This window comes from Oncorhynchus kisutch, linkage group LG17 (assembly GCF_002021735.2).
Source record: "Oncorhynchus kisutch isolate 150728-3 linkage group LG17, Okis_V2, whole genome shotgun sequence".
In the NCBI taxonomy this organism is placed as follows: Eukaryota; Metazoa; Chordata; class Actinopteri; order Salmoniformes; family Salmonidae; genus Oncorhynchus; species Oncorhynchus kisutch.
Window position 1 is genome coordinate 64451250 of NC_034190.2, and position 22156 is coordinate 64473405.

Here is a 22156-nt window from a genome sequence, read left to right on the forward strand (position 1 = left end):
GCCCTACTGTAGCCTTGAGGAAAAAATGTATAGGGTTGAAGTGGGACAGGGAACTTCAGAGACAAAAAGCTAAGTGTCTACAAACCAAGGAGAGCCTACAAACCAAGGATCTATAAAGTCCTGTGATCTATAAGTGGCTCTAAACCTTGAGGAACTCAGGTGTGCCACCAATCCTTTCCTAATCTTGCTTTATATTTTTTTACTTCACAGGAATGCCTGTGGAATTTTGACTTGGGACGCACATGTCGGTAAATTTTTCAGCCGACTAACCGACCCTCATTAACCAGTCAACAAATGGTTAAATGTTTTCGAACAGTAAAATGACGAGACTAACAGAAAATGCTATGCATGCATACTTGGAACTGACATTGGGTGACGCACTGATAGCCTATGCACTTGAATGGAGAATGGGAGGCAAGCTGAAAAAAAAAAGTTATTTAAAACAAATCATAGCCGTTACAGTTTGACACACGATTGCATTTAGAATGGCTATTTGTTGCACAATGATTGGGCTTATAAAAGCACATTTCACTCCAATACCAGCTGACAGGTAATGAAAATATACGCACCAATTTAACTTAAATTACACAAATTAAACCTATAGACGATAAGCATAACCAGTGAAATGTAATTTCGGTGGCTAACCGATTATCGGTTAACATCCCTACTTGGGAGCACTAGCGCCGCTCAGATAACACATTTGAACATTTCACAGATTTTAAACGTGTGCATTTTTTAACTTTGTCTGAAAACCATTAGCACAGGCAAGTCTGATTAGGCATACCACAGCCTCTGCCATAGAAACAAACAGAGCATGGCTTTGGGCCTGTGGTTGCACCTTCACAATACAGAAAACCGCTTGTCTGTAGCTCAAACCATTCAAAACTTCTTCTTTTTTTAAATACCCATTTTACTGGAGCTACATTTTCTTTCTGGCTCAGAAATTCAGCACTAAATAAATAAATGGCATAATAAAAAAATAGTGGGGATATGACAGCAGTCACCAATAGTCAATTATTTATATGTAGGACACCACAGTGAATGTCTGTTTCCAGGGGTCATGGTCACGTTTCTTAGTCATCAAAATGAAGCAATCCCGTGACATGGTTTCTCCAAAGAAAGGTATCCAATACATGTGATCAGAAGCTCTCCATATACACGCTCTTTCCACCAAATGCTCCACATACACACACAGGATTGAAATGAATGCTTCCAGCTCATCAACAGACAGATCCCAGGCAGTGTTTCAGCCACAGTAGTCCCTGATGTGCTGTAGCATTGTCCATCTCACATAAACAATGAAAGCTGGTGAGTGCGTTGCTGATGTTTTTTGCTTAAGAGGTGTAGGGCCTGACATTTTGTGCTGATAATTGTCCCGTAGCATTGTCACCGGCTTGTTCTATCCAAGTGGTGCTGTCCCTTCCCCTCTCACCATTTCATTTGGGTGGTGGAGCGGGCCCCTGCTCAGTGTGCACCGTTCTGGCTTTTTTGCTTTTCAGGCTGAAGCCCAGAATCAGAAGAATAATCAGAGATGTCATGATTAATTTCTTTCCCACTATCCAAGTAGTTTTCCTTCCGATCTTGTAGCAGCGCTAACCTAGCATGTGCATCCATTTGTCTTGACATGGTAAATTGTGCACGGTCTCACTGTGTACTCCCAAGTAGGCCAGAGTAGACTGTTAATTTGGTGGACTGAGATAGGGTACATACCATTTTGAGATTATAATTACAAAATAAAAAAATAGAACGGCCCGCCATGTTCTTTATTCACAATTGTTGATTACATAACTATGCATTGTTCACTTCCTCTCGCTCATCAACTCACCCATCATACTTCACTTCATTCATTTCATCTGTTGAGATACATCAATTAAATTAGTGACGGTATAGTTTAGGTTCAGTTGAGGCAACTTGGGAGAAGGTGCAAATTGGCCCTACTGTCGGGAAGCGGGGCATTTAAAAAAAAAAATGACATACCCTCCTAAAACTTGTTATAACTCCAGTTCTGTTTGTGATATTAACATTTAAAAACAGCAGCGTGTTGAAATATTTAGGAAAAGTCAAGGACAGAGAGGGTCATGACTTTAAAAATGGCAGAGAAAATGTTTCATGATCATGAGCAGTCAGAATGACTGCTTTAGTGGTTATAGTGTTAAAGGGGTAGACAAATTAACCATCATGAGCATAAGAGACTACGAAAATATTTCTAAAAAACCCTATTTAAATATTTTTTTAATTCTTAAAAAATAGATGATTTGCAGTAGGTCTGTAATTGGCTTGGAGCACTTTGCTTTCCACTCACTTTGTAGAGTTCACCTAATATTAACCCTTCCTGTAGTCACGTGTCCAAACCCACATCTTCAGCAGACAGACACACCACCACTCCATCTGCTCAGGGATTCAGCCAGCCCTGAATCTCCCTCCACACATCTCCATCATTACAAAAAGAACAGAAAAAATATATATTTCACCACGCAACCCTGGCATCAATTAATGATAAAAAAAAGAGAAGTGGAAAAAAGGTTTACACGCAACAAAGAAAATGACTCATCCATCGCTGCCTGCTACATCCGTTTAAGAAAAAAGCGAATCTACAGGCTGTTCCAGAAACAGACAGCGAGGAAGAGCGTGAGTGAGTGAGCGAGCGAGTGGGTGAGTAGACAATCATGCCAGTGCAAATGCAGCCCACAGCTGAAGTCAGGGGAGGAGATTTATAGCAAAACGTGGAAGAGGGCAAGTGGGGAAAGCACATAGATGCCACTAATTCAAGACCCACTTGCTGCACTTACCACACTTGTCTAGGACAGCAGAAAAAGACCTCACACACAGCAAGAGTCAGAGTTCATTACTGTACAGTGTGGGAGGTACCTGCAGGGAAAGCTACTCTGCTCCACACAGCCAAGCCCCAGACTACACATACACACTGGTGGATCCAACCAATGCTGTCTGCCATGGAGACAAATAATTAGATCACTGAATTAAATCATAAATCAGGTCACAGTAAAACATCTGTTTGAACAGTGAATATCTGATTGCAAAATCTGGTACACCACCTCTATCCAACAGAAGTGTAAACAACAAGGCCTTATGGACAGAATGGGCACAGCAGCAAACAGCTACATTGTCCCTCCAGTCCAGAGAGGAGCTGGATGTTTCTCTGTATTCCTCAGCCAGGCATGAGTCGCTCCCACATGAAACCTACGTGAGGGAGGAAAAACAACAACCAAGCCCATATGGGGAAAATAATGAGAGAGCGGGAGAGAGGCAGTTCCGAAAATCATTACCTCACTCTTATTTGGTGTTGGCTTAGTTTGTTTCTCCCTCCCACCCTTACTCAGGGAAACGACGGATTGTCTGTGTTAATGCAGCAGCAGTGCACAGGAGAAAAAGGCACAGTTTTGTTGGCTCTTGGCTGGTACTGCAATGGGGGAGTGTGCTGCAGCCTGCCATCACATCATCCACTACTACTGCACCACCATTACACTACTGCTGTAGCCTACATCGCCTAAAGCTGACCAGGCCCAGGTGGCACACAGGACAGAGTTATGAGTGCAGATCCATTGAAGTATTTCAATTCCTGGCTAAGGGGAATTAAAGGAGTAGTTTGCTATTTTACAACATGTTAGATGGTTCCTCACCCTGAAAGTAGGCTATGAGCCAGAAGAAATTCTACTCCATAGTTTGGTTCTTTAAACCGCCACTACAATATGCAGCTAAAAATCTAAAATGGCAGTGGTGGGGGCCTGATATCACCTGTGACCACAATCACTGGAAATCAACTTCATATTTGGTTTGATGTTACTTAAAGGTGATTTGGCCATTTTAAAGCTTCAATATGTCGACCTGACCAAATTCACATAGAAATTAGTGTTATAGATCTGTTACGTGCACAATTTCTATGCTTCCCGTTCTTAAGTTTAGTTTTTGTGTCTTTTATACCAGTTTTAAACCGCTGAATAAACAAAATATTTTTGGTTATGGAAAACATATTTCACAGCGGTTTAGACAGTACAGTGATTCTCCACACTATACTTGCTTGTTTTGTCACAAACTGAAATTAGGCAAACTATTAGAACTTTTGTAACCAGGAAATTGAGTAATTTCTGCATTTTGAATAATGCATATAATAAAATAAATACGTGTTCACATGCTCCTATCATTACCATTTCATTTTAGGTAGCGGTGGCTAGAGTTAGCTGAAGTTTGTAGTGAATTTTTTAAGAAAACCGAACCATGGATTACAATTTCTCCCGGCCCATAGATGTTCCTGTCACGACTCCCCTTCCCGTTCGGGTGGCGCTCGGCGGTCGTCGTCGGCGGCCCGTAAGTGGGGTGACTGTAGTTCACCGTGTGTGCATACAAAAAAGCACTTTATTGAACTCTGCCTGATTTCACCCTCACGACACCCAGGACCTTACAGTTCCTCACCCTGAAAGTAGTCTAACTTCATGTAGTAAAATAATGAACTACTCCTTTAAAATACCGAAAGGGGGTTTAAATAAAGGAAAATGTAATAACATACCATGCTTTTTTTTTGCATTTAATTGTGTTGTTTCCTTCCTTATCACATGAAAATTGTTTTGGAAATTTGTTTGGTACATTACTCAATGCTAGCTCTGTACAGGCCGGCTAGCTAGTTAAGAAAACATAGCTACATACAATAAAACCAAAGTCAATATCAGCATGTAAAATCCCTGAAACACACTGCACTATCAACTTAGGAGTTACATTCTCACAATTCCGAACCTGGTAGAGATCATGTGTTTAGCTCAAAACTGAGTTGCTGAGTTTGCTATGGAAACGTGCAAAGGGCAAGAACCTGCTGGCAGGGAGCCGAGAGGGGAAAACTGCTTTGCAGTATTAAGGGTATTAATCTGACGGCACATACTCTGTCATGACGATATAGACTGATGGATGTGTTCTAGACAAGTATGCCCATACCATCTATTGGCTGATTTGGCAATCTGGAGTGCAGGTTATCGTTTTAAAGGTATTATAACATGTGGTAATGTGTTCTCTAGCGAACAAGTAGCCTCCCAAAATGTCAGAAATTCTAAGCACAAAGATAGTCCTATCCCCCCCAAAATATTTGCTCTGCCATCTGACTGTACAACGCATTTTCTTTATATTTGCAGGGGAGGGTCGGGCCTCAGATTTTCACTTTATCACATATTGTTCGGGCGGTTGCCGAAAGAGGGTTATTACCAATTGCGGGAAGGTAAACAAACAGCTGACCAGTCACTACTGTGCATGTCTACCACTCTCAAAGAAGCAAGTCCCTCAGATCTTAGACCAGTCAGTCAATTCACTTTTGTTATAGTCAGTATGACTTGACTACAACTAGGGATATGACAATTTGACAATCTTTAAGACACAGCAGCTGCGCTGCTGCCTGCAATGGCTTGGGCCCAGTGGAGGCTGAGGGGAGGACGGTTCATAGTAAAACAGCAGGAACAGAGCGAATGGCATCAAACGAGTGGCGTAGCCACAGGTAGGCCTGGGTGTTTGATCTCAGGCCTACCCCCCAAAAAAGTTATTATTCCATATACATTTTTATTTGTATTTATTTTATTAAATCTTTAAAAGAAATGCATGTGAGATTTATTTTCTATGGGTAATTTTAATATAATGTAATAGTCCGTGACGATTAAGTTGGCTTCCGACTATTGGTTTCATTTAAAATAAACTCATACGGTGGTTTACCTGAACGTCACGTGGATAAACTTTGTAGCGCATAAGCTAGCAAGCTCTACCATGCTAGCTTACTCAAATTGACTCACCAGCTAAGGTAAATTAGTAGTTCTAGCAATGGCAAACCATATGTTGACCGCTGGGTTTTTAGAAAAAAGACAACTGGAGGAAAAAGTGTGTGCCAGAAAATAACTTGGCTCAATCTACCGATATCTTCCAGAATGAGACATTAACAGGTGGCACCAGGATAGAAACAACCGCAAAAGCCATCACAACCACAAATGCCACGTTGAGCCAGGCATGCTTGCCTACCCCACCGTCTCCTCTCGTTCTTGATGCTGCGGGCGGGGGTGAACCTGCAGTAGGTCCACCGACAGATTTGTCTGCCGTTGATGAACCAGCCTATCAACCAAAGCTAGCAAAGTTTCCTTCGAGTATGATAAATCACGCTGCTTCTCTTCAAGGTGGTATGACCAGTTTGTGTGGATTGAGTATAGTACAGCAAAAGATGCAATTTATTGTAAGTTTTTCAGTCACTTTCCTGGGGCAAATGTCAAATTCAGATTTGTACAGGATGGATTTAAAAACTGGAAACTCACAAGAAATGCGTGCGGCAAACATGAGAATAGAAAATTGCATGCTAGTGCCCTTGCAAAATTTGAATCCTACAAGGCGACCCATGAGCCTAGAAGTCGTGGGACAGTTAAACCAAATACATGGTGATGCAAACATGGATTTTATAGAAAGAAACAGTGCACATGTTAAAGTGGTCATAGATATTGTTCTAATGTATGCAGAGCAGGATATTCCAGAGGGCATAGAGAAACCGAAGAGGCAATCAACAAAAGGTAACTTTTTAGAAATCTTCAATTTGATCTCAAAGTATGACTCAGAAATACAAAATAGATCAGAGACTCTGGGTTCGCGCCCAGGCTCTGTCGTAACCGGCCGCGACCGCAAGGTCCGTGGGGCGACGCACAATTGGTCTAGCGTCGCCGGGTTAGGGAGGGGTTGGCCGGTAGGGATGTCCTTGTCTCATCGCGCACCAGCGACTCCTGTGTCGGGCAGGGCGCACTAACCAAGGTTGCCAGGTGCACAGTGTTTCCTCCGACATATTGGTGCGGCTGGCTTCCGGGTTGGATGCGCGTTGTGTTAAGAAGCAGTGCGGCTTGGTTGGTTTGTGTATCGGAGGACGCATGACTTTCAACCTTCGTCTCTCCCAAGCCCGTACGGGAGTTGTAGCGATGAGACAAGATAGTAGCTTTATGAGCCCAAAAATTCAGAATGAGTTGCTGGAGTGTGCAGCATCATTGTTACTATGCAGGATAAAATATGAAGTTCATTCTGCACCTTCTGCGTATTTTGCCATACTAGCAGATTAATATAAAGAACAATCTAAACGAGAACTTATTGCTGTGTGCATACGATACATTCATGCTGGAATGATTAAAGAAAGAGTTGTTGGGTTTATGGAAACAGCTGATTTGTCTGCACAAGGAATTTCTCTGAAAATACTTGAAGTGTTTCAACCCCTGGAGTTGGATCCCACTATGTGTGTGGGTTTTGTAGGCGCTTCAGTCATGTCAGGGAACATGTCCTACTAAAGCAAAAGGAATATGTGCATTGCAACTCCCACCGTTTGAATTTGGTTCTGTGCAACACAGCAAGTGTCAGGACATGTCAGTACTTTTTTTGACACAGTAAACCAGCTACACACATGTATGAGTGGATCCCAATGACATATGCTCTATTCATAGAAGCACAGAAAGAGTTGCATCCCGATAGAACTTGTATCGAGCTAGAAATATCCACAGATGTACTTGGAGTTCAAAATCAGGCTCTGTGAGTAAAGTGCTTTTAGAGGTTGTTGCAGATTTTTCAGAGGCTTGTGGACAAACCAAACTAGAAGCCGATGCCCTCTTACAACAAAGCCAGAACAATACGTTTTTATTCCTGTTAGTCACGTTTAGCAAATTGTTTGACACTAGTGATTTTGCTACGAAGGGATTACAAAGCTATACATTATCTGTGACGGACTGTATTGATTTAATTGAAATCCTTAAAAGCAGCTTTTCTACATTCAGAGATAACTCGGGGGAGACTTTGATAAAGTTCAAGCTAACTGAACAGATGATGATTAAGCATGATATTAGTAATTGGGATGTGAGCGCATCACGGCAGCGAAAAATGTCTGTAGTCAGTGTAGTCACAACTTCATTAGGGAAAATATCCAGCATCAAGAGTGACAGTGACCTGAGGCAACTTTGGAACAATATTCTAGACACAGATTACTGAGTTAAACTCAAGATTTCAAGAAGACACATATGGGATCATGCAAGCGTCTCCTTTTCCAAAGAATCCCAAACCTGCGGCCTTAAAGAGCAGCTGAAGACCATATGCGATCATTATGCAATATCAATTGAGGATGCTGAATTCAATGTTTTTATTCTGCAGTTGAGTCACAAAATCAACATGGGAACGAGTGACTTTTCCTCCATAATGAGTGTACTTGATAGCTGCCCTGATGATATTTTCCCTTATATAAACTCTCTGTTAAGGATCACTGTCACACTTCCAATGACATCATGCAGTGCGGAGAGACTTCTCAACAACTAGGATTTTTTTTAAATAGTCTTCGCACATCAATGACAAGCGCCCGGCTGATCCACTTCAGTTTGCTGTCTTGAGTGTGAACTGACAGATACATTGGATTATGATGAAATCATCACTATAGTCAACTCAAAGCCTTGCCGTCTGCACCTTGTGTGTAAGGTACCTTTTTATAGTACTACTGCCTGTCGTGGTATACATGGTAGGATCAAATATAGGCATATTTGCCCATCGAGATTAAAGTGTGCCTGAAGATTAGTTTTATGTTGTTGGCAACTGTCTTATTTTAATATGCTGGGATAAGTAATTCTTTGTATACGTAACAAGTTTGCTCCAAGTACTATGCACTAGTATAAAACGATTGGATTACGAAATAATATACGGTGCACATCGCAAAATAAATGTAATAAACAAGTAGGAAAGAAATGCCTATTCAAATTGTTATAGACCCATCCCCCCCAAAGAATTCTGGCTTCGCCCCTGCATCAAACATGTGTTTGATACCATTTCACTTATTCTGCTCCAGCCATTACCATAAGCCCATTCTCCCCAATTAAGGTGCCACAGACTTTCTGTGCTTGGGTCGCATGTGTCCCTTTCAGATGGTTAAGCATTGCAACTCAACTAACATTATTGTAGGCCTACCTCAATTCCACGTCGCAAAGTTTACATTTCCTTCTCATTAAACTGCCATACAGGACTTTGTTTCTGTTGCTTGCCTTTCCTCTGCTATTTTTCCAAAGGATAACGACGTAGTGGTGGTGAGTCGACTAAAATAATTGATTCCTCAACTTTGCACGTCGACTCACATTTCTGAGTGTAAAGATTAGTTTCCGCTAGGAATCGACACCTAAGATTCTGTATTTTTGGAACGGAGGAGACTGTTCTCTGAAGTACGGCAGCTAATCAAACACTTGTATCTTTCATAAGAGAGAGAAAGAGAGGCACAGTATAGGCCCCCAGCTAGACAGTCAGAGCTGTGTACTAGGCCTTCGATTGGCAATCAAAAGCTGTATCTTGCTATGTAATGCTTAATCTCACAATTTCTTAGCTTGCAATGTATCGCAACTGCAGTAGAGTAGGACCTAGCATTAATGTGCTAACTAACCTTCAAACGAGCTTCAATGCCATACAACACTCCTTCCGTGGCCTCCAACTGCTCTTAAACACTAGTAAAACCAAATGCATGCTTTTCAACCATTCGCTGCCCGCACCCGCCCGCCCGACTTGCATCACCACCCTGGAGGGTTCTGACATAGGTATTTGTAGTTGTCCACATATTCTAGGTGTCTGGCTAGACTCTAAACTCTCCTTCCAGACTCATATTAAACATCTCCAATCCAAAATCAAATCTAGAATCAGCTTTCTATTTCACAACAAAGCCTCCTTCACTCACACCGCCAAAGTTACCCTAGTAAAACTGACCATCCTACCGATCCTTGACTTCGGCGATGTCATCTACAAAATAGCTTCCAACACTCTACTCTGCAAACTGGATGCAGTCTATCACAGCTCCATCTGTTTTGTTACCAAATCACCTTATACCTCCCACCACTACGACCTGTATGCTCTAGTCGGCTGGCCCTCGCTACATATTCGTCGCCAGACCCACTGGCTCGAGGTCATCTGTAAGTCTATGCTAGGTAAAGCTCAGCCTTATCTCAGTTCACAATAACACGCACCCGTAGCACAAGTTCCAGCAGGTATAGCTCACTGATCATCCCCAAAGCCAACACCTCATTTGGCCGCCTTTCCTTCCAGTTCTCTGCTGCCAGTGACTGGAACGAATTGCAAATATCGCTGAAGTTGGAGACTTATTTCCCTCACCAACTATCTGAGCAGCAAACCGATCGCTGCAGCTGTACATAGTCCATCTGTAAATAGCCCACCCAATCTACCTACCTCATCCACATATTGATTTTATTTGATTTAATTTGTTGCTCTTTTGCACACCAGCATTTCTACTTGCACATCATCATCTGCTGATTTATCACTGCAGTGTTAATCTGCTAAATTGTAACTATTCGCTCCTATGGCCTATTTATTGCCTTTGCCTTTGCACACACTGTATATAGACTTTTTGTTTTACTGTCATTTACTTGTTTGTGTTATTAGCTTGATTGTTGTTTACTCCATGTGTAACTCTGTGTTGTTGACTGTGTCACACTGCTTTGCTTTATCTTGCCAGGTCGCAGTTGCAAATGAGAACTTGTTCTCAATTAGCCTACCTTGTTAAATAAAGGTGAAAAGAAAAATGAATAGGCAAGGATATTCTACACACAACATACACTTGCATCATTAGCAAAGAGAAAGAGCAGGGGTGTAATCATTCATCTAAAATGAGTTTCTATTGGCCAAATTCAGGAAGGTCCGATTTGCACCCATTTAAGAAACATTTTGTAACATAATCAGCATAATGAATACGCACCAGGCGAGCCAGCGCGACGGAGAGAGGGGCAGGCTGGGTGTGCATGTGTCTTGGTAATCTGTCTTGCATGCTTCGCAAAATTCACCAAAGTTAGCCTTTTCCGCTCTGGTTTTATTTAAATTACACAACTTTTCCCAGGCCTTTATAGCCTATTGTCTAGTTGGGCTATAACACGGACAATAATGTTTGTGATAACTGCACTGTGATTTTATTTTTGTGGAGGGGACATTTCAGTCTAGGATTTTCATAACGTTAAGGATCCAAATTTCATCTAAACGTTAACACCCCGCACTACAACAGTGCAATTGAGCATTACAAATGATTGATGAGATTACAGACAGACACATTATGCAATAGAGACAATAGCCACCATCTAAGGTTTCATGGTTTCCTGTGTTAACGAACAGCATCAAAGAATAAGCATAAATGTCAGATGTTCTTAGTTCGCACAATATTTGCAATCACACTGTATCCGTTCTCTTTAGGTTTCCCATATGCATTCCAGAGGTACTCCATTTCAATAGTCAACAGCATTTTGTTAAGTCAATAACATCCCTGGGATGAAAGGTGAACACAGGAACGCAGCATGAGCGTAACTGTAGCCTGTGGTGTAGGCAGAAAGGTCACTGAAGCATAGTGGTGTCAGCTTTCACCTCCATACAGGGAACCCCACATACAGCAATCAGACAAATACATCATGCCAGAGGAAACCAAACAAAAAAATTATATCTAACTACCCCATTAAGTCACTCTAATGCATGCTGCGTCACTGGGTAATATCTGTCATCTGATCTGACAGAGTTCCTAAGAGAGAGGAACGCGGGTGTTGGTTTAAAGCATACTATAGCTGGCAAACTACAAGCACAGACACAAAACAAATCTGACCCGAGAAGACCTCAGAATGGCCCAAAAAAATAGCACAGAACCAAACAGATGCTACCAAGGACAAGGACAAGAACAACAGGAAAACAAAGACAGAAACCCAGAGCGAGAAAAACATTTCAACAAGCTACCTCATATTACACACCTCTGAGACAGACACCAAAATGAAAATCAGAACCATTCAAATACAGGAGGAGAGAAGAGGAGACAGGAGTGGAAGGAAAAGGGAGAGAGTGTGGAGAAGAACACTTCAAGCCAAACATGCTCAGTCCTGTTCCATGGGCTTACCCCTGTGTTCTGTATTCACAGAAGATCCACAGGAGTCAGCAGCTCTTCTGTGCAGTAGTGGCGGTGGTGAGGATGAGGGGTGGGGGGTCTGGGGTGCGCATGACTAGGACACAAACAGGAAGGGGAGGAGGCTGCAGTGGGGGGCTTGTTGTCTCTCAACCAATCCTATCCAGTGGACTCAGTTTACACCCCATCCCTCCCTGATCCACTCGACCCATGAGCTGCGGAGAGAGGAAGGAGGGGAGCGAGAGAGCGGGAGGGAGGAGTGGATACCCCCCTTGCGCTGGGCCTCTTTGTGAGGACAACCGGTCAGAGAGGGAGAGCTCAGACCAGAGTCCTTTACAAAACACAGCCCCTCCCTACTGCTATGCTCTCTCCAAGTCCAGGGATCATACCCTGCACAGGACAAAAGCATGTGAATTCCTGCACTGCAAGCCCCAGGGATACACTTTACACAGCAGCACATCAACACTGCCCATTAAGGCTTAATGAGCACTACGAGCAAATGTTATTGTAGCAGTAAAAACATTAAGGTAATGGTAGTTAAACTAGTGTAATCGAGTAGCCAAAAGTAAAACAAATCTGAAGTAATCCTTGTTCTCTGGTAACTTTAATTCCATGTTGTATGCACTGTGCAAGGCTTTTACAATTGATCGAGTCACCTATTTAGAAAACTTAACACTATGAAAACCTTTTGGAAAAAGTCAATGTCCTCTCCAAGAGCGGTATTGTTCAAACTTAAATAGTTCAATGGAGTACTTCAACTTGTCGTTTTCTCTGTCGGCATTGAATGCTAGCACAGGATTAACCAGCCATGTGGCTTCTGTCAACGTGCTTGGAGACTAACAGTGTCAAGGTGTACAGATCAGTCATAGAAAGCCGCCTGGCTTGCCTGTTAGAAACATTGGCCACCCCTGGGGATCTCAAAGCCCCTAAGGCCAAGGCCTAATCACAAAACTATAACATCAGCGATTTTTCTAAAGGCCTGAATTATACCTACACTTATTTTGTTCCATTGCAATTACACTCATGTGGAAACCATTAGCCCCCTTTTCAAAGTAATCCACTACTCAGGCTGCAAGGCTACTGGAGTGTAGTGATTTAACAGTTAAATACTTAGGCGTAACCTGCATCTTCAAGGAAAATAGTGAAAGACAGTGAGGCAAAGGGTATTAATTAATAATGGCATGGGGTCTCCACTCATTAAAAAAACGGACCATTTTTATCTTGTTGAATGATCTCCCTCGTGTCACTCATAGCTGGGTGGTCCTACGCAATGCGCAAAGGGCCTTCCTGCACAGCAAGTTATTTGTTTGCAATGTGTGGTTGGGGGAACACAAATGATACACCTTCAGTTCTGTTTTCAAAGCATGTACACAATTTCACAAGCCTTGCCCATATGGGAGCCCTTAAGAGAAAGCTCACCGTCTGTACAGCAACACGTGCACTCACACCACAAGCCAGGGAATTGCTGTAGACCAGCAATAGCCAAGATACTTGGACGTGTTTGTTTATGGTGTTGGAAACATTTCTGCTTGACAGTTTGTACTGCACTTTGAACTAACCAGCTACTAGGGCAGAACTCAGATGAGCTGGGAACACTTGCCTGAATGGGGGCCTATTATGTAGGGCTATATAAAATGCACAATGTGGAGAACGCGGAAGGAATACAAGACATTCAAATCGTATTCAACAATATTAAAAAACGTATTGGCACTTAGGGAATCAACTAAATTTAATGAAAATGTATTAATTTGCCCAAGTTTATCATAAGACATGAACAGAATGCATCAGTGATTTGTATCTCCTGCAACTTTCTGAAGAGACATTGACAATTCCCCGTTTGGGTATGCAATGATGCTAATGAAAGTCTTCTGGTAGATGGAAACTCTTTCCCAAAAACCTTCTCAATTAAATGTTAGCTACAAAGTAGCCTATGCTTACTTGGCAGAATGATATGATTATTTTCAAACTCCACCATCACATAAAATCTCTTTGATAACAACTCTTGCCTACAGTTTGAGGGTAAACAAAGATCATTGGCAGTGCTAAATCTTCTGGCTCTTTCCCTATCAAAGTGAACCTCTGTTCTGCTCTGGGGAGGTGAGGGGTAAAGGGTTTTATCAGCACTGCCTCAGAAAAGCATGGAGTGCCTCACAATCTGACCACATCAAACAGCCCAACCATGCCAGCCAAGATCTCTGCATGGTAATGGCTTCTGAAACAATACAGTGACTCCCAACGTAATATGGCCATCAGCCACAAAAAGTACCGTAGACAAAGTCTCTTTTCACAGAGGTACGAGATTTAGCCTATGGGATAATGGTGCTAAAAACATCAAATTTACCCATACATCAGACCACAAATAAGGCCAGACAACAACATTTAGGAACAGTCTGCGCTGCAGAGAACGCTGACAGAATCCAGACATTAAAATTAACAATATTTTTTAAATATATTTAACTTTTATTGAAATCAACTAAATGTATTAACTTATTAGAAAATGCATTACATTTTCAAGTTAAACATAAGACATGAATAAAATGCATCATAAGACAAAATGCAAAAGCACAGGAATGCTCGTCTGTGTGTCGTGCGTACGCATGTCTACATGTGTAGCCATTAGCGGCAATGCTAACGATAACAATCTTCTGAATCAGACGGAAAGGCTTTCCCAAAACCTTCTCAATTAAATGTAAACTACAAACTAACCTATGAATCCAGTGGCCATTTGTTTAGCAAACTCTGCAATCACATGAGGGTTACAGAAACACTGCTAATGAAACAGTCTCTTGCTGGTATACACTTCCATTAAAAGAGTAACTACTCAAACAAAAACATTTGATATTTTTCCCCAGGCCTCAAAAGTAGTCTGTGGTTTAAGCAAGTGTTGTTTTTCTCCAGGAGGACCCTGAGCTGTTGCTATCAATAAGGTGTCAGATTCATAATTTTCACCTGGAATAGAAGTAGAGGGACTTTTGTCAGAGCTTGTTTGTTGCGAGTGCTGAGGGAACTTTATGCACTTGGCCAGATGATTCTGCATCTTTGTTGCATTCTTCACATATGATTTGGCACAGTATTAGCAAATGTACACAGCTTTTCTCCTTCTACATTAGCTGCAGTGAAATGTCTCCACACATTAGATAGTGCCTGTGGCTTTTTTCCTGTAAAGATTAGATTAAATAAAATAAAAACGTAGTAAAAAATATATAGAATTCCATGTACAGATAAATAGTTAAGCAGTTAGATTAAACAACTCCTTTATGAGATAAATGTTTTAAAATGAAACATGTATGGAAACAGGTGAATTAACACTTAGTTAGCAGGCTCAACCAAGCTAATAACCCACATGGTCGCAAAAACTGACTCGCAGAAATTGTTAACAAGTTGTAAATTATTGAAACACACTTTGCTGTAGGCTACTATTTACTAGTTAACAACAAATCATGTGTCATAAAATGTATTCACTCCACCCAGTATTGTAATCAAAACTTACCAGAAAGCATGTAGTCCTTGGCTCAGACAGTGTAGTAGTGTGGGCTCAATAGAATCTCATTAGTGTGTAAGATCTTGAGAATCAGCTGCACATGTGATGGAAGAATGCACTGTGCATGCAGAGGGTTGCAATTCCATTGAATTGGGAATAGTTTAACCAAAATAAGCCACAATACCTAGATTTCCTTATGTGTATCGTATCGCACAAAAAAAAGTTCACTGTTACAAGCTAACTTTTTGACGAATTTAAGCAAAATTCCAGGGCTTAAATTCCCATGGAAAATTTCTAAAGAAATTCCAGGTAATTTAGTGGAAAGTTTCAGACAGTTTGCAAACCTAGATAGAGATGTGTTTTTTTGCATGAGCTGCGTCTCAATCCACCACATCCGCCAATATCGCCCTTCCGATGAAAGGCAGCAGAGCTACAGTGGTGTTTGTCAGACCGTACACTTCCCGAAAATTGGTCTTCTCCCGAAAAACAGTTTGGCCTATTATGACCACTATTGAAACCAGAGACTCTCACAAAGGTGTTCTCCGCTTTGATCTAGGATGCCCACAAGCCTCGTATGAAGGTCCCTGGAACCAGTTTTTAAAAAATGAATGGAAGTATATGGAGATATTTCAGACACTAAACTAAGGGTCGAAATAAATAAAAAATACATTTTAGTTCCCTTATGGTTTTTTGGGACCCATACAGCTACTTTAGTGAGTAATTAGGGTTTGTGGATACTCATTAAAAAGGGCAACTCAGAAACTTTTCAACCTCATATTCATTATCTCCATCCATCATCAAACAAACCAGTGTCTACAGAAGAAAAAAAAATCACATTTCTAAGTTGCAGAAGAAAAAAAATAAGTTAACTGATATCAAAAGTTTAAACATTTTAAAAGCAGTGATGTTCAAACAGATTCACAGTGATTTGGGAAGAAAGAAATAGCATCCGTATGGCTAGAGACAAATGGCAGGTTTTGAGAATCATTGTTTCTCTTACATTTAAATCCTAACCTGCATTTTTTTTAAGAACATTCTGATCTTTTTTTAACCACAGATGATAGAAACGTGCCCTTTTCACATATGTAGACAATTGGTTTGGTGCAGAGTTTCCCTTTAATATAATAGTTTAAAAAAACATCTACATGCTTTCAAGAATAACTATTTCCCTAATAATCTTGTTTACATGGACACATTTAAAAGCAGGCTACCTGATGGGACGTAAAAGAAAATCGCCAATCAAAATAAACATTCTACCACATTTTTGCAAAGCCTATTTGATTCGATTTAGGACAGACCTGTCAGAAACTTATGATTTATTTTTGGACTGTCTTTTTTGCCATGTACAAATGAGTAATTCAATGTGTTTCTATGGGAAAGAGCAGCAAAGGTAAAAGTACATTACCTAAATGTTAGATTTTATTTTTAAGTCGGTGATTGTATTAGCAAAAAGTTATTAAAAATATGAATTTCAGCAGGACCGCAGTTGTACAAGAAAAACAGAATCGTTTTCAGAATTGACATTTTCACAAGAATCGATTGATAGTAACCCAATAAGTAGGTTTACAATTAATAAGTTTACCCAATAAAAATGATATTAAACCGATTATGCCATAGTCATGTAAACACCATACTCTGCTTATCTTATAGGTACACTAGGCAGAAAAATCACTGCCATTTCCTAGTTGCTAAAATTCAAATAGTTTACCTAATTTCAGTTTGTGAGAAAACAAATGTAAAGAATCATTGTACCATTTAAAATCGCTGTTAAATATCTTTTCAATAACCAAAAATATTGTATTTTCTGCTTTTTGAAGCTGGTGTACAAAACAGAAACTAAAAGATGCAAAAACAAAACTTAAGAATGGGAAGGTAGAACAGATGTACCTTTTCTTAGACTTGCTTGCAATGAGAATGACAGATCGATAAGTCACATTTCTACATGAATTTGCTCAGGTCCCCAAAGTTACATATTGCAGCTTTAATCTGCGTAAGGTCAAAATCAAGAGAGCTTTCGCAGATTAAAACACCTGGATTTCTAAGCAATCTTTCAAAATGATTACGACACGTAATTACCTTAAAATCGACATACTGGTGCATTTATTTTACTTAACTAGGCAAGTCAGTTAAGAACAAATTCTTATTTTCAATGACAGCCTAGGAACAGTGGGTTAACTGCCTGTTCAGGGGCAGAACGACAGATTTGTACCTTGTCAGCTTGGGGATTTGAACTTGCAACCTTCCGGTTACTAGTTCAACGCTCTAACCACTAGGCCACCCTGCCGCCCCATTTGATCTGCGCATGTGCTAGCACCAGCCGAACAAGTCTCCCTCTTCAGCATGAGAACTGTGTTCGGAACTGAATGCATGCATCTTAGAAGTAGCTTGCACATACAAACTTTATATGTACGAACTCCGAATCGAATACGCTTAGCAAAAATAACATGTTCGGCTGTGGTGGAACGTTTATTTTGATTGCCAGGTTTCTGCTAGTGCCGAGCAAGTTACTTTTCAGGTTTTCAAACAACTAATAACAGTTTCTTTGGGAAGCATCTACTTGAAAACACATGATCTAAGTGATTGATAGTTGGTATTCAGTGATTGATAGTTGATATTCAAAAGTATGCCTCATTTACTTTGAAGAACTACAAAATTCTATAGAGATGAGATGACTTGGAATGAAATAGTCAGTGAATAAAACAAATATAATATACACAACTGAAAATGTTGAATTAAGTAAAGTAATGTGAATAAATAGTTAATAAGTAATAAGCAGTAATGGGCGGTCACTACCATCATGGGACTTTTATTACCCGTTTTATTCTGTCTTTTTACAGCATTCATCCCACATAATGCATTTGATGTTTTGAAAAAAATGATCGAACCGAAACCAAAAAGCACTAATCACTCAGCACTATGTTCTGCATTTATCAGATTACCATCAGGTAACCTGATTTGAGATGTGTTCATGTAAACATTATTATTAGGTTCTTCTTGCAAAGGAAACGTTTTAATCTAACTATTTAAAATAATCAGACTATACAAAATAATCGCTTTTGTGTGCATGTAACCGCACTGAATGTTGTTGTTAGAAAATCCCGCGACCAGATATCAAAACTCAATTCAGCCTCGATAAGAGAAAGGAGTTGAGCGTTCCTCAACTAGCTGCATCACAGTCCCTGCTGTATTGCATGAATCGAGTTTGTGACTAACGTTAGTTAGCTTTTTAGCAAGTTTGCATAATGCTAGTTATGTTCATACCTGATGTGGCATGTCACGTTTCTTTACTTTGCTGGGTAGGGTCTCCGGGACTGTTAAACTTGAAGCCAGGTCGAGAATTTTCCAAATGTTTGGTAGCTGGTGAACGTATTCTTCGTTCAATGGAAACTTTTCTGGTGTTAAACTGAAAGAAATGGCAATGGATCACACAAACTTTACGTAACCGTAACGGGCTAGCTATGACTAAAGACGATAAATCAAAACATTTATTATGCAGAACAAAATAGCTAACGTTAGGAGTATAACTCGCTAACAAGTAATATTGTAGCAAGATAGCTAGGTAGCCATATTAAGTAGCTCGTAAAGTATATAACAATACTATTCACCAACATTTCCAAATTAAACGCAGTAAAATTACATTAACTACTACATTGTCAGCATGTTAAAATATTAACAAACTAGCTGGCTAAAATGCCGCGACCTAGCCGCGCAGTTGCGAAGCGCCAGCAAAGCGTGCAGCGCTGCGCGAGCGAACCATTTTTTTCAGTCTCAAACGCATCAAAACACATATTACTAAAATTCAGTGGATCATTATCAAATGTATTTAAAACGTTTGCATGTTATGAGGACCTAATTGTAAGCTTATTAGTAAAACAACTTACATTAATCCATACGGAGGCAAATCTTTAATCTACCCATAAATAGCTACGACCACCACTTCTGCGTTGTCCCGCCCCATAGCTCAGCAGAAAGGCATATCTGTAAGTATATCACCCGCAAGCAACCAATCATAACAAACATGTAAGAATAATCTCTCTTTTTATTGGACAGGAGCATGACAGTCTCATATTTTTGGTCGAATAGAACTCCTCGGAATTTATTGAAGACGATGCCCCCCTGCCATGTAGGGGTGTGTCCTGACGTCATAGAAAACCAGCTAAACGCTAAACAATTCGGCTGTTGTGAAGTTTGGAATTATGTATGTGTATTTGGGGATTTCTCATAATTACTGAAAGGAGAATTGGAGAATGTTGATGTTTTTCTACAGTGATCTATGATTATATCGCAAGAAAGAGACATTAACAATGTGGATACAAAAATGTAAAGTGTTTCTGGTTATGAATTATACATTGTCAAAGGCTGCATCAAAGCCTCTCTTCCTCTCTGCATTGAAAACGAATGCCAACTCCCGAAGAGGAGGGGGATCAAGAGGTTAGGGAAACTGATTTTGTATGCAGCCCAGTGTTGTTGTTGATATAGAGCTTAACTTGGGGCACATGCCTTTCTGGAGGTAGTCTGAAGGAATGACTGTCAGGCCTCTTTGTCTGTCAGTGATCATGTGTGAGGCTGCGAGCTGAGCTTGGGCAGGTTGGTTTCACTTACAAATAATAGAGAATTTCAGACCTTTAAACCAAAGCCACATCTTTGACCAGTAGGCTATTAGATTTGTTATAGCACCAAGTGGTTCCTCAAAGCCATATTGTGAACAGTAGGACACATGCTCACTCATCACTCATTGGAAAGTGGTGTTGTTGTAGAGTCACATGGGCCCCACTCGGATGGTTTCCTGCGACCTGGGTGTGTCTCTCAAATCGAACCTGCCAGAACTCTCCTCACAAAGCACACTGCAGATGGCGAGATGTGTGTAGCGTGGAGGAGGGGGCTCAGTGTGTAACAGTGACCGCATGAAGCTTTGTCTGCATACCTTGTGTGGGCGTATACATGTGTGTGAATGTGTATGCAATTGTTAGTAGTCTAGTCTTTCAACATGCTCATACACACAGCATATGATGGAGTGTGTGAATCTGGCGTGAGCACCATTGTGCTATGTGTACATGTAAATTAACATCTGGCAAGGTATGTGGGTCGCATGTGCAACAGAACAGGCATGTAATATTTTCCCTGTGCCTTTATGTGCCTGCGTCTGCACGTGCAGGAATCTAGGCCATCCCTGTGGCTTTGTGTCTGAGGGGCGGATCAGTGTATGTGGGGGAAGTGAGGCATGGGGGTGTGTGGTGGTTCCTGGGTCAGGGGTGTGTCCACTGTGTAAACACAGTGCAACTGAGGAACAGGAGACACTCTCTCCTTCTCAAATTCCACCCCATGCTCACACCCCCTCCATACACTAGGCATCCTCTCTCCCGAATGCAGACTCCACTGGAACATAAACAAGCCACAAATTCTCTGGATTCACCTCCATTGGTGGAAATTCCCGTTTGCCCAGTGCTCTTGATGGTGAGTGAAATGTGTATTAAAGGATGATGCACAAAGGACGTTTGCAATTTTCAGTCCATCATGTTTACTGTTCTGCTTTTACTGTGTTCACCACAAGGGCACATATCCCAGACTGTCCTATTTAAAAAGCCCCAGAGCCACAGTGAGTCCAGCTGGAAAAGCAAATAAAAGCTCACTGACCAGGCCCATGACTCTATGAATGCTGTCTTGAACTTGAACTCATGGTGAATGTAGTAAGTTTAAAATGAATTGAAATAGAGGCTCTATCCGCTATAAAAGTAATCATTTACCATTTAATTATCAATGATATGACATATTCATAAATCCTAACACTTATTGTGACCTCTTGCTGCATTATGCCTTATTTACAAAAGCTGACTTCATTTTATACAGGCCTGTAGGCGGCTTGGGTGAGTTCCCAGCCCACTTAACCCAAGGGAAATGTTTGATAGACAATTTCCACTTATTTGAGGAACATTAACAAGCAGCAGCTTTGTCTGAAAAGGATTCTCACCTATCTACGTATAACCCTTCCTATGAGATAAAGTATAGAGAAAAACAATACAACACAAATCATCCTGGTAATAAACACAATCAACTATGTGAAAAAATACTGGTAACTGCCAAAATAAAGGAAAGACCAACATAAAGGGTCGGTTTAGCGGACACAGATTAAGCCTAACCATAGACTAAATTGCACTTTTAAACTGGACTAACTGAAATGGCCTTAATCTAGATCTAAGTGAAGCCTTAAATGAAACCTGGCCAGAGGCAGGTTAAACTTCAGATGGATGGATGTTGGTCCCCAGATTGACCTTGGCAATGGAGGAAAATTGATTGCCTGGACTTTCAATGATGATCACAGAGCACCATCAAGGCCAGGCAGAAAGGCAGTTATAGACAGGAGCAACCCTCTGAATGATTTTGATTAAATCAATTTGTGTGACAATTTCCGTATGTACAAAGAAAATGCTGTTGACATAATTTATTTGCTTGAGCCAAGGCTTTCATCCGACTCTCTTAGGGGAAGGTTCATCTTCATGTAATAGGACCTTAGCAACAACGCTACAACCAAGCTCATATCGGCACCTGTGGTGTAGTGGAGCGCACGTTTGGTGTATGAAAGAGTTGTTTCCAGTGTCTCAGAAACACATTGCTCTTTCTACCAAGAAGATGCTGCATTGTCATAATTCCAACAGCAGTGCTTCACAATTACCCCAAACAGCATGGCTGCCCATATCCTCGCATTGAAGATGAGGATGGTTCCCATGGTTGAGGCAGAGAATGACAGAAATGGACTCGCCTGCAGAGATACT

At 40.9% G+C, this 22156-nt stretch overlaps 1 protein-coding gene across 2 annotated transcripts in view; it reads right to left on the reverse strand.

Moving 5' to 3' along the window:
• LOC109908093 (vitamin D3 receptor A) overlaps positions 1 to 19380 on the reverse strand; it is a 92133-nt gene extending 72753 nt beyond the window's left edge. Inside the window, exons 1-2 of one of the 2 annotated variants that reach the window (XM_020506545.2) lie at positions 19268 to 19380; positions 18648 to 18789 (exon numbers count right to left, since the gene is read on the reverse strand). The gene's annotated coding sequence lies outside the window, so the exon portion shown is untranslated. Of the gene's footprint in view, positions 1 to 11899; positions 12403 to 18647; positions 18790 to 19267 lie in introns of those variants that run through there. The other variant, XM_031794354.1, reaches the window with a different exon arrangement.
• Positions 19381 to 22156: the final 2776 nt, after the last annotated feature.